Below are 13,927 nucleotides of genomic sequence, written 5' to 3'. Positions count from 1 at the left end.
CACACTTTAGCAAAGTGGCCTCTTTTGCCGCATCGGAAACAGTACTGGTTCCTAGCCAGGTAGTTTCGGCACAATCGTCAGTCTGACTCACATCAGGACCCACAGTACTTACAGGGGTGCCGGGCACCTGCTGCAGTGATGTTCTCATCCGCAGCTCGATCTGGGGCTGCAGCTGCAGTGTGAGAGGGCTTTGAGGGAGCCTGGGGGAACCTGGAATTGAAGGCTGCAGCTTTCAGGGTTTGGACCACTTCCACTGTCTTGGTCAGGGCGTAGATACTATCTTCCAGCAGCTTCTGCAGGATAGCCCTTGAGTTTAGCCTTTGGATGAAGGCATCGCAGATCAGCCTCTCAACCTCCTCTTCCCCTACCCTGGGTTCAACCAGACATGGTCGGACCAACTCTCGCAGGTGTCCCAGATAAGACTCAGCCATCTCCATGGGTTGCTGGACTCAGGTGTTGAGGAGGTACCTGCACAGACCGCATTCATGGGGGGCTTGTGCAAGTTCTCGAGAGTGTCCATTGCGCTCTTGTATGTGGAGCAGCCTTTTGGTTGCCTGGAAGGCGTGGGGACCCAGCTTTGACAGGAGTAGGACCAGCCTCTTACGATCTGAGTCCAGGATGCCGCCTGCATGTGCCTCGATGATTGCCTTGACCGCATGCTGCCAGATCTTGAAGCGTGTCTGGGCTTCGGGGTGGCTTGGGTGACTTCAAGTCTCCCTGCGCTCAGGAGTTTTTCCATGGCAGCTGTGGGAAAATTTTGTGGATTAAATTGTGTTGCGCTGTTAGTCAGAATCAGACACACACAAGGTAAAGACTGTACAACAGGCTTTAATCCACAAAGACTTCCACAGAGCCAGGCTGGCTGTAGCTACAGCAACTCTGAGTGAGGCCTCGGGAGGCCGGCATAGGCTTATATCCTAGACGGTGACCGGGTGAGGCTTGATCCATTCAGGCCGACTGATTGACAGCCAGCCAGGTGTTGTCCTGTCCCCTTACACTCCTGCAGGAACGGAGGTTGTCCCCTGCAGTAGGCTGGCGGTACACTCCTGCAGGTACAGAGGTTGCCCCCTGCTGTAGGCCGGTGTTGTACCACCACAATCGAGTGTATAAGACAAAGCCCCCCCGCCCCCCCCAATCTTCTGCAAGGAACGTGTCGGAGACTGGTGTCCAGGCCTCCCAGCAACAGCCCAAACTTTGTTATAACACCCCAATCACTATGTAACAAATCTATAAATTAAACAAGCAAGTTTTTAAAAAAAAACCAGTAAAAATAACCTTTGCTTCTGGCTGAGAAGATGCTAAATGGAGCTGTATCCAAGTCTTCAGCATCAGCTTCAGCCAGAATCAGCGATGGTGACTCCATTCTTAAATTTGGGTGCAGTGCCGTTCGCTCGAAGAAGTCGCCTCGCTGCCCAAGTGTGCTTGGTGCAGGAATCATGGCTACGTGTCGCCTCCTGTGAAGGAGTGGGGATCTCGACCTATCGGGCAGGAGCGGGGACCTACAGACCTACCTCAGACTCTACAGTTGTAAAATGTCTGGGTGGGTTATGGCGGCGATGGGGAGGTGTTGGGGAGTGGTGGTGTCGGCGGTGGGGAGGTGCTTGGGTTGTCTTATAAGCCAAATCGACATCAAGCATTTTTTTTTGAGTTGAAGATCTCATTTTTTGTATCTGGCGTCTAAGATGATCCCTGATTTTTGTAAGGTAAAACATCATGAGATGGGAATGTGTAAGGAGTTACCCTGTACAGGGCTGTAACAAGATGTGAATGCATCCTTGTACTTACAAGATAAGAGAGACATTGATGGATTGAGAGGCAAGAAGCTAGCAGGGAAAGGATAGCAACAGTTTTAGTCATTGGACAAGTAATGATATGATGATGTTCTAAGCACGTATCCAAGGGTATAAAAAATCACCATTTTGCTGATAACGGCAGAATGCATTCTCCGACTAACATGGTTAGTTGCAAGTGTTACAATCCGGTAATAAAGAACAAAGAACCCTGATTTCGACTCAGTCTGGTGTTTGTCTCACTCATTCATGAACAAAGCAGACCTAACATTTTTTAGTACATTTTGAGGGTTTCAAAGGTTGATTTCTACACTGAAATATATGGTACATATTGTCAATATTAAAACATATTTATTGAATTGTTTTAATAATATTTTTATTTCAGATATACAGCATCTGCAGTATTTTAATTTCTTAAACATTTATTTCCTGGGATCATCTTCATGAAACAAAACTACTGTATTAGTTTAGTTGGGTCTCTGGATTATTCATTCTCAGTATTCAAGGGTAATACTAAGTGATATTTCCCTTTCTGCTTTACTACTGTATTAGTTTAGTTGGGTCTCTGGATTATTCATTCTCAGTATTCAAGGGTAATACTAAGTGATATTTCCCTTTCTGCTTTACAGGTCTAAGTGGGTTATAGAACAATCTTAAACTGGTTTCTGATCAGCAGGGAAAGGTTGGTGTCCCATGTACTTACAAAACAGATAATGTTAATTCAGGTAGCTCTTAGGTAGGGCCATTGAGGTTAGTTTATATATAGCCCAACTGACAGTGATTAGTGAGTCATCTAAATATAAACCATCAGTGGCCTCAGGACTTTATTTATTCTAATGATACAAAGTACCTTGTGTTTCAGGATTAATTTGTTATCTGGACACTGGTACATATACAAGATCAATCTAACAAAAAAGATTTATGCAGTAATATTCCAACAGCCCATTAGATTGTACACCCTTATCATTTAAATGGAGCAGGGTACTTGGTCATTGGTAGCGATGCCATCCCCTATTATTTCTCAAGCCGGTTAACAGGTAATATTAAAATTAAGAAATAGTGGAGTTGAAACTGGGCTCATTTTCAGAACAGGTAATGGCGTAGCTGCACAGTGATTTTCAACTGTCCCCCCAAACTCATATTCCACCTTAAGCAATCCCTATGCCATAGGTGCTGTGTGATTAGTAAGGGATTGCGAGTGGAAAGATAAAGGTTGAAAACCACTGCTCTAATTATACTTAATTGACCCGTTGTGTGCACAGTTTCAGAACTCCACAGGAAATGGGCCAAAGTCAATTTTTCTCAAGCAAAATAATTCAATAATAAATGGATCCAGAACACAGTTCTCAGCCTTTTTTCCCCCACTTATCTTGTAGGTAAGTCACCCAGTATTGACCATTCCCAAGGCCTTTACCTCATCAGAAATAAAACAAGATAAATAAATCAACACATATCCATAGATGATAGAATCTTGAGCAAACAAAGAATTGCTGGAAGGAGTCAGGACTCCTCTACATTAGTGAGCCCGAATACATACTGACTAGCTGTTTTGCCAAACACTTAGCACTGTGATTTAAACTGGAACTTCCTGGAGACAACCATTTTAATTCCTCCACAGATATAGCTGTTCTTGGCCACAGCCCTTATCAGAATGAGGCTTAAAGTAAACTTGAGGAACAACACATCAGATTCCTCCTGGACAGCCTTAATCCTAATGGCATGGACATTGATTTTTTTTTCCAAATTTAGGTAACGCCACCCTCATCTTAATTTTTATTTTATTTTTTAAATTCATGTTAACAGGACCTGCTAACACTGTACATCTTTGGAATGAGGGACCAGTATCAAACTTTTCTTTTCCTACTTCTGTATTTACTTTTTTTTGCCTCTCTAATTTTTCTTCTGCCCCCCATCCCTTCCTAGTGATCTCTCCATTGACCTGACCTTTCACCTCTCACACCTTCTGTCCTGTACCCTATCTTCCAGTTTCTCTCCCCTTTTATAAGCGTATTTCACTTATTCATATTTAGCTTTGTCTTAATAAAGGGTACCACCTGAAATATTGACTGACCATTTCTAGCCATGTGAGCTATCTGACCTGCTGAGTTCCTCCAGAAATTTTTGTTTGATTAAGATAGATAGATGTTTAATGAACATGTAGAACAGTTCAGTAGCTCAGAGGGACACTAACACCAATGATCAAGCTCACATCATCAAAATCATCTGGCTTGAATTTTCTTCAGGCAATCAGAAGGCACATGGGTGCCTGCAGGTATGATCTCTCCAGGTGTCAATATGGGCCCAAATATTTCTCTCATCTCCTACTTGTAGAAAATAACAACATATATACAAGACCATTCAGGCTGACATTAAGATGACCACAAAAATATTCCTTAGATTAATCCTAATTTCCAGATCTCAAGGCAGATCTCATCCAGAAATGCTTAGAAGTGTTTTGTGCATTGATCTTCACCTCCCTTTCAAATACAAGTTCCATAATTCCACTGTATATCTAAGTGAATTGAGTCCTTTCGGTTTTCCCTATCCAAGTGTCCCATAAAAGTACTGACTTCAGTTAAACCTTTCCTTGGCTTCTTTTGTTTCAAAGTAAATAACTCCACCCTAAACAGGCTGCAACATTTTCCAAAGAACATTCATGGAACTCTTATTTGTGTCATTTCAAACTTTGTCACCTTTTTCCTGTAATATGAACTTCTCATAAAACACAGAACTGGACATGGTACATTAGTGGTGACTTAATGAATATTTTCTATATGACCTCTCTGCTTTCATATTCTGTGTCCCAGCCACTTCGGATATATGTCCCATAAGTGGCCTTAATTACCGTATCAAACCATCCTGTTAACTTTCATCATTTATGAATAAATGCTCGAGTACTTCTGTTCCTCTTGGCATTTTATCATGGAATTTCTGGCATTGATTCTTCATCACTTTACTCTGGATTGAATTCTATTTGCCATTTTTCTCACCACGTAAACAGTTCACTGATGTTTTCTTGCGCACCAGAACTTTCTTTCTCACTGTGAACCATATCACCACTTTTGGTATCATTAACAATCTTTTTATATTCTTAAGCTACCTGTTTGGTCAAAATAATGTTCCAGTAAATTAACTCAATTTGGAAAATTCTATTTTTTTCACTCAATTTTGCTGTTCCTTTCAAGTTCAAGTTATTGATATATATTTATAGACCACCCCCATTTTATGACCGTTTAGATAATGGAAATTTCACTTACAGAATATACAGATCATAACCCAGAAATTTGAAATGTGGATTAAACTTTGCTCTCTCAGAGATTATGTGAAAAATTAATAAATAAATCAATAAAATTAAATAGACACTTGTTGATGAATGCAAAGATGACACAGCTTTGCATTACTGAAAATTGTGATCCATTCCATTTTCATGCCTTGCAAAATTGAGTGAAAAAAGATAGAATTTTCCAAATTGAGTTAATTTACTGGAACATTATTTTGACCAAACAGGTAGCTTAAGAATATAAACAAATGGATTCCCTACAATGAAAGCAAACTATTTTAAAACCCAATGCATTGAACCAATGCATAGAAGAGAAATAAATGTAGTCAAACACCTAAGCAATATTAACTATAATGTGATATGGTTTAAGATGATAAATGGATCTAAGTATAACAAATATCAAATTAGATTGAAGTAAAGGTGATTTTGAAAGGTTAAGAATAGAATTTGAAAAGTTAAAATTGAGCAATAGTTTTGGTAAACAATAACAAACAATAATAGGCAACATTTAAAACGATGTTCAATACATCTCACTAAAAGAGTAACTCTGGATGGGAAAAATCGTGGGTGGGAAAGGAAGTACATATTAAGTATATCAACAGCAGAGAAGTGTGTCTTAATTAAGTGAAATAATCATTATGAAGGCAAAAAGAAACTAAAATTATCAAGGAAATGGAACAATATAGTGAAATATTTGCGAATATATCCATATAGAAGGGAATGTTGGGTTGGGGATAAAACCATTGAGAGTCATGTAATGATAGAAAGATCCCAGATATAGTAAAACTTTATTTTGATCTGGAAATGAAAGAAGTAAACATGACTTTGGAATTTGCAGTGAGTTATGACTTCACCTCTTTGAAATATATAAATATGCTGATCAGACTCAAAGAGAATAAAGCCTTGTCTGGATCGATTCAATCCAAATATCTAGGAAAAGAAATTGTGAAAGAATACAGAGAAGGCAAAGATAATGCTGCACCTACTTAGTAATTGATCAAGAAATGTGGAAAGCTGTGGGGTGAAAAAAAAATAACATAATGCCTACATCAAAAAGGGGATAAGACATATCCAAGGAACTATAGACTGGACGACTGAACATTGGTAATAGAAAAGTAACAGAATCCCCATGAAAGGAAGGACTAGAAGAGCAACTGGAGATGGAATTTTATAATAATGAATAATCAGCTTGAATTCAAAAGAGGTCTCTGTGTAATCACACTGAATTTTTTGAAAAGGTAAAGGAGAAAGTAGGGAATGCTAATACAGTGGATAGAAGGTATCTCGATTTTCATGCCATGCACAAGTCATGTGACTGAAATTATCTTTCACTTTCACCCACTGGGGTAATTTTTACATTCCTTTGCTGTGGTCATTTACTTTCTTAGTCAAAGTGGGGTGTTGCCAAAAACTCCTACATTGTTAAAGTCCACATGAAATTCATACAAAGGTAGTAACGCATGGCCTATTCTTAGTCAAGCCTTCTTGCTATCCTTAATTAAACCATGCCTTCTAAATTTTGGTTCATGCTCTCCCACTGAATTTATTTTATGATAATTTACCCACTCTCAATGTTAGACTGGTGAGGTGATAATTGCTAAACTTATCTCTTTCTCCACTTTTAAAATTCAACATTTTTGAATGTAACTAGAGCAATTTTTTAATGTCACTATCTCCTTTGATCTCAAGTAAAATACTTTTGTTTTCTCTTTACCTATATTGCCTCAAAGAAATGTGGTTCTCTCACGAATACCTGGATCATTCTCATAGAATATCCAAAGCAATCTTTGAAAGTTTTCCAAGGTGAACACTGATGACATTGACAGAATCTATAACTCTTGAACACTGGAATATTATAAATCCTGTTATTTTATGTTCCTGCACAGAAGTGAGAAGCTGATTGGGTTGATCTGGGAGTATGATGTTCATACATGGAATGTTTTTGCACCATTTGAGGCAGAATAGGTAGGAACAAAATCATAAGGTTTAAATAATATTGGCAAGCCATTCAGTCTTTGACTTCTACACCATTTTCTCAGCAGTTGAAACATGGCATCACTAGGGGGGTGCGGGGGTTGGAGACTGCCTCGGGTGACACCAAAATGATTGTCTATAATTTTTTTGTGCAGTGTTGCAGCCGAAATGTATTATCTTTTTATAAAAATATCCCTGCAGTTAGTTATAACAGCAAAAACATTTTTCGTAAGCCCAGCTTACCTACAAGGCTAAAACTTGATGCTCATTTACTTTTTGAACCTCCTAATGCACTCTGGTCAGAGCTGTCATTATTACCCATTTAGAATGATGCTTCGAATTGTGTGGTTTTGTCTGCAAACACTACAAGCACGTGCTGTTGTTTTTGTTACTGCTGTGCATGTGATATTGTAATTTAAAGGTGTAATTTTAATTTTGCTCATTGTTTATCTCGCTACTATCACCGTTACATTCAGTGATAAATGAGAATATTATGAGCAACATTTAGTGCAAAAAACATTACTAAAGATTCTGTATGGTTTAGTATGGGAGGAGGTCCATGGTGGGGTGGGGGGGGGGAGGGTGAGTGACACCATGAGTTACCCCACTGGGTGACACCAATCCTAGTGACGCCACAGTATTAGTTTGATCAATGAAACAATTATTATCCCTAATAATCTGAGTTTTCTTTAGCATTGATCTACAAATGATCATTACTAACTTTTCAAATGGTTGTACAGAGTTCATTTTTATCTTGCTATTTCAAATCCTGGACTTTGTTTAGACCCTGGTTTTGTTTGTTTCTTTTCAAGTGTACAGGGCAAACGTTCAGTTTTTCTACTGTTTCTCCAAAGAAACAGAATATTTACAAAGGAGAAAAGTTAGAAAGGAGGGGAAGAGATGAAAAAGAAGGGCAAAGCTGAGAGGAAAGTAAAGCATGCGAGAAGAGCTATAGTAAAGGAAGTTGAGGTAAACAAGAATGAAAGAGTAAAACGATAGCAAAATCAAGAGAAAGCAAGAAATAGAATTACACAGGAGAGTGAGGCAGAACAAACTATACTATCGGAGTCCAGGTGAATAGTCTCAACCTGAAACATCAACTGTTCATTCCCCTCCACAGATGCTGCCTGACCTACTGAGCTTCTACAGTGGTTTATTTTCTGCTCTATGATATTTAATATCAGCTCCTAAATCCATAGGGGATATTCTCATTATCTATAGAAGATTTCTATCATTACTGTCTATTTACTATTTGATTTAATTCATAAAATTTTGCACTGCACGACACACAATGGATTTCAACAGTAGTCTAAGGCAAAACTGCTTTGAATGCTTAATGATTCTACTGTGCTTGGAAAAATAACCCAGAGGTGAACCTACAACCCACCGTGGTTATATTTGCATGGAAAATACCAGCAGCCACAGTTCTCAAATGCCTGGTGCCAACGTTCTGGAGCATAAAATGATGCTAAAACTTACACGTGAACCAATAGGTCTCATCTGAATTTAGACCATGAACGTTGAACTGAAGCAGGAAAATGACAGACACTTGTGATCCAAAACGTTGCTTATGATGGACGATGAGGTAGTCAACACACATAATTCTTTTACTTTAATGGTTTCAAAATGTTAATGATAACAATCAATGCTCACAGAAATAATGCTATTCATGGAAAATGTGGCCAATGCTACAGACAGTAGTGGTTAATACTCAGCTACCATTGTCACTTATATATAAATAAATACATGGAGTAAACCCAAATGTGTGAGAGTTATTTAAAATCTGACAACATTACCCAAAAGTTATACAAAACAAGTAGACAACCAATCAAACCAATTATGATAGCCATAAAAACTGGTTAAATTGTAATTAAAATTAACACATTAACAACAGTAAAGGAACATGGCAACTTAGATTCTGAGCTTTGGCAGCATGAAATGCACATCATCTTGGCCTCACTGTTGACTGTCATTAACTCTAGAGGTCAAATTTTAATATGTTCAAGCCTTGTCTTTTTAAATCTTGTGAATAATGATCATGAGAAAGAAGGGTACTTATCACCTTATTGTAATAATTCCATTATCTGAAAACAGATCTTGCTAATTAATGAGCTGACAGCTAATGGTGTCTGTCTATTACTGTACAGAATATTTCAGACAGCATATTTCACAATGGTATTTTAGTATTTCGTCCATGATTGGGGTCTACGTGTTCCTCTGGGGTTTTCAATAAAGTTCTGTAATACATCTCCCAGGAGAATACTAAACATTAAGATTCAGGCAACTTACTAGACACCTCGTTAAAGAGCAGATATCTATGATTACTACTAAAAGAATAATGAGAGACTGTCAAAGGAGAGAACTAGATAGCTGTGAACTAGAGAACTGGATGGCTGTGGGAGAAAAGAATCAGCAGTTTAAAACAAATCCATTTAAGGCAATGCCAGTTTTCTGCCTGTTGCTTTCTATGGTTGTCTCACATTACCCGTCATCCCCAGGCAGACATCTCAGTCCTAGAAATCAGCTGAATATTGTTGCTGCAAACATTTCCAAACTATTCTAACTGGTTGATTCCATGCTAAACATTTTGCTCTGTGTCTACATCAACTTTGACATGAGAGCTCTCTAACCAAAGTCCTCTGAACAATCCAAGCAAGTGGACCTTGTCTCCAATGAGTCACTGCACCCCATTCCTTGTACCTATAACATCTGCTCATCCCTCAGAAAGCATTCGTGGTGCAGACTCCCCTCATGCTGTAGACTCCCCTCGTGGTGTAGACTCCCCTCGTGGTGTAGACTCCCCTCGTGGTGCAGACGCCCCTCGTGGTGCACACGTCCCTCGTGGCGCACACGTCCCTCGTGGTGCAGATGCATCTCATGGTGCAGACGCCCCTCAGAATTGCTGAGGGATTCTGGCTTATTGAGGCACTTTATTCATCTGTATCATTGCTGTTCTTTTCCTTTCTTTCCACTGTGCCCTCCTGTCTTTCCTGTTCTTTCTCCTCTTCCTGGGAATGCCCTATTTCAGGAATCTGCAGTATGGGAAATAGTAGCACTTGCAAGATGCCTGGACACCCCTCATGGGGCAGACCAACTTCTAGGACTCCAGACTCTAGAACAATTTCCTTGAAACTCTTCGTCACTCAATCTCTCTCTTTATCTTTAAGCTTTAATGATTTTTATGCAAGTTGAATGAAGGGTGGCCACAGAAACAAAAATGTCTCAAGTGGCACTGAAGACATTTGTAACATTTTCATTCCTAAAGGCCAACCTTCACTCAAAGAGCCTTGCAGAGAACATCACAGACTATTCTGTCAATGGAAGGAATGCTGATGGCTGAATCCACCCTGCTGCCGTCCATCAGCGCTATCCCAGCAGAGGGTAGCTGTTTGTGATGAAGAGCAAAAGCCTTGATTATATTTTTTCCTTTGTCTAATCTGATAACACCGAGGTCAATGTTCACTTTTCAACCATAACTATGTCCAAGATCAGATCAAACCAAAGCTTAAACCAACAACCCCCACTTTCCATTGTATTTTTAATGGTTTTGATAAATGATACCTTATTATGGAGTGAAATAAAATGCTATGTTAGCTATAAAGGGTTAATCTAATTTAACTTTTAATTGAAAATCATGAGTCCTCGAAAGTAAAACTATTATCCTCGGTATGGGGACATACCTGAGTTTTAACTGTATACCTCTCCTTGACTGTTTGAATTAGCTTGTGGCAGAACAATTACACACCATGGTTTCTGTTCAGCAGTGAAGATTTAAAAAACACACACACAAAGGAAAATGAAAAATAAATATTGCTGTGTGGCCAGTCCCATGAAAACCTGACAAACAATCCCTGCCGGACTCCCTGATCAGGGAGTGTGGTTGGGAAAAGATGGCAGTTTGAAATGATAGTACAAACAGAGAATATAATCTAGGCAATTCTGAGCCCGGGGACAGGATCTGTTCCATATTTATGCCAAAGTTCCATTTGCAATTTTGGCCAAGAGGTACTAAAATTATTAAATAGCAAGTAAAGATCCAAACAAGCAAATAGTTCATGCAATCAAAATATATTATTATAGATTGTTCAGTAGGCAACACTCTCGTTTTTCTCCGCTAATCTGAAATGTGTTGCTACAGAAACAAAGCTGAGGTCATAAAAACTCACACTGGACAGACTCTCAGAAAATTGAATACGTTTACGTCTCTCATCCACAGCACTTTACTACTAAGAGTGCGCTTTATGTATTTTTTTTACAAATATTTGATTGATGGGCTTTAGGGTGAAGAAATAATTCCATTAACCATTTCCTTCAATGGAAGAATTGGTATATTATAAATGTCAAAATTACTGTACATAAAATATTGAGGCATTGAATAAGTGTTGGATATTAGATTGCTGCCTTTAAATTGAAAGGAGAATGACAAAGGAATTGCTTATAAATGTTAGGAAATTTAATCAGCAGATTGACACCTCACGCTGACGCCTCCAACAATTGAACCACAATCGGACAGGTGGTTTTAACAAGCTTCCTGGAAGCAATATGGTCTTATACCATCAATACCATTATATCATTCTCAATGCCTTGTACAGAAACAGTTACACAGCATAGTAACTTAACAACTCCCATTGGTTTTATGCATGACTTAGAAATTTACAGGTGACAAACATGAACCCTGAGGGATGACAGAATTGTAGCAAAATTTATAAGTTAGTAGCAATGGCCATAAATCAGCCAACGAATGTTTGCTGCACCTGGACTTTGCCCTTTTTTTTTGTATGACATTACACTCTGTAGAATATTACTCCCCTTTGTACCCTCTCCTCTACCCAGTTTTGGATACATGTAGAACCCAAAAGTGCTGGAGAAACTCAACAGATCACACAGCATCTGTTGAAAGGAACAGTCAACGTTTTGGGCCTGAGCCCTTCTTCAGGTAGATACCTGAATAAAGAGTGGAATGTGGAGGGGAGGGACATTGTTTAACAGGCAAGAGGTAAGAGGTGGATACAGGTAGAAAGAGAGCTCTCTGGTAGGAGAAGGAAGGCTTTCAATATCATTAATTTATCCAGTACTGTTTTATGAAAGAAGACAAAACACTTGCCTAATTCCTTTGCTATTTCCAATATAATTAATTAATCCTTTGCAGAAAGATAACAGTAACTGTACAATCTATTTTATCTGTGGAAGATTTTGCAATCATCTGTTTCTTGTTTGATTACTCTGTATATTACCTTTCCTCTCCCCATCAAAGGTTTCATCCTCTTTTAATAAATGCTTAAATTTTCTCAATCTTCAGGTTAACAGCTCTTCTTGGTAATATTGTGTTTTTTAATCTACCTTTTAATATTTTCCTTTTGGAACATAGTTGACTTTTATGTGCCTTAAGAAGATTAATATTTGCTGTAAACAATGTATTAATGCCCAATATTATCCATTGCTTGTCTATTTTCATACCTTGATGCTTGCATCCTAATCTATCATGGCCATTCATTGATTTATGTCTTTGTTTAGATTTAAAACCCTGGTTTCAATTTAACTAAATTATATTCAACCTTCACATAAAACATTAGGGTCACCCTTCCTTAAAGACCTCTTAACCACAGAATTATTAATTGCCCATTCATCATTTCACAATTATGGAGCTAAAATAGTCTGTTCCTCAAAATACTGATCTTGAAAATCATTTCATGAATAATCATGAATTGTGATTTGCACTAATTTGGTTTGCTTATTCTATATGTAATCTAAAGCCAACCAAGATCATTATGTCATCCACATTTGGTGCACCTCCCTTTACTAATTTAGCTCCATGCAAACTAATTCAATTTAGTGATTTTTTAAGTTAAGAAACATTCAACTTGCTTTCTCCCATCCTTTATTATTAGAGCTATCACTTAGCCTTTTCTATTTTGCTTGCTTTTTCTGAAAATTAAATGTCCTGCAAGTCCCAAATTTGCAAACTTCACCGTAATGACGATGGGGTCAAATCCATTTATTTCTATCAATATATCTATTTAAATACAAATGCTCTGTGCTTTTGGATAAAAGCAATCATTTTGTCTTTTTGCTACTTTATCTTTTTCTGCAACATCAGAAGGCATGCTCTAATGTTCGAATTTTGAATGTTTTGTTATTTCCTAAATTTCTGGTTATCGTGATATATTTTGCCACATTGAAATGCTCTGATCACCTTGTCCTTTCTCTTTCTAAATATCACTTTCAAAATCTTAACCACTGCTATGCAATTCACCTGGCCACATGAGGCCTGGCCACTACCTGTAGAAGATATGCCCCTTTCCCCAGTAATCATGAATTGCAAAACCCCAATTGTCCAAAAGCACGTCACAGCTGATGAACTACTTTAGAATGTAATCGAAACAGGTCAGAGTTTGGACACTAGTAAAGTGAGAAGTAACTGGGAACATACAAGAAAGTGAACTGTGGCCCTAATCAGCCATGACCCTGTTAAATAATGGGATCATGAGTTACTACTGCAATTTTCATTTCTTATTGGCTGGTGAGGGGGAGTTTGTTTTAAAACAGCATTATACGGTGATCTGAATCATTATTTTGATGCTCTGCATACTGTTGGTGCAAATCCAATCATCTATGATATAAAGAGTGGCCATTAATCAGTTGAAAAAGAATGACCTAACTTAATCCCATGCTTTTGCTCTAGGACTATATCCCAAGAACTGTTAACATGTGTTGAATTTCTGTCTCCAATTCTAGACCTTTACCACCTTTTCCTGATCTATTCTTTAATCTTTCTCCCAACTACTTGAAATACATTAGCAGTCCTTCCAATTTACTCAAAGACACTCATAATGTTAGATATGTTCATTATGCCTTCTTTCAGCTTCCCCTGTTCCAAAGAAAG

The 13,927-nt window shown here is 38.3% G+C and overlaps 1 long non-coding RNA gene across 13 annotated transcripts in view; it reads left to right on the top strand.

The window, feature by feature from the left end:
- The window catches only part of LOC138741490 (uncharacterized), a 50,325-nt gene that overhangs the window by 22,489 nt on the left and 13,909 nt on the right, over positions 1-13,927 (top strand). For 4 of the 13 annotated variants that reach the window (XR_011343538.1, XR_011343531.1, XR_011343532.1 and 1 more), the window contains one exon: positions 2,420-2,472. The exons of the other annotated variants lie outside the window; for them this stretch is intronic. This is a non-coding gene — a long non-coding RNA (uncharacterized lncRNA). The remainder of the gene's footprint in view (positions 1-2,419; positions 2,473-13,927) is intronic. 13 annotated transcript variants of the gene reach the window in all.

The sequence above is a fragment of the Narcine bancroftii genome, chromosome 8 (genome assembly GCF_036971445.1).
Source record: "Narcine bancroftii isolate sNarBan1 chromosome 8, sNarBan1.hap1, whole genome shotgun sequence".
Lineage (NCBI taxonomy): Eukaryota > Metazoa > Chordata > Chondrichthyes > Torpediniformes > Narcinidae > Narcine > Narcine bancroftii.
The sequence above is the reverse complement of the archived record's forward strand: the minus strand, read 5'-3'. Positions and strand labels throughout refer to the sequence as shown.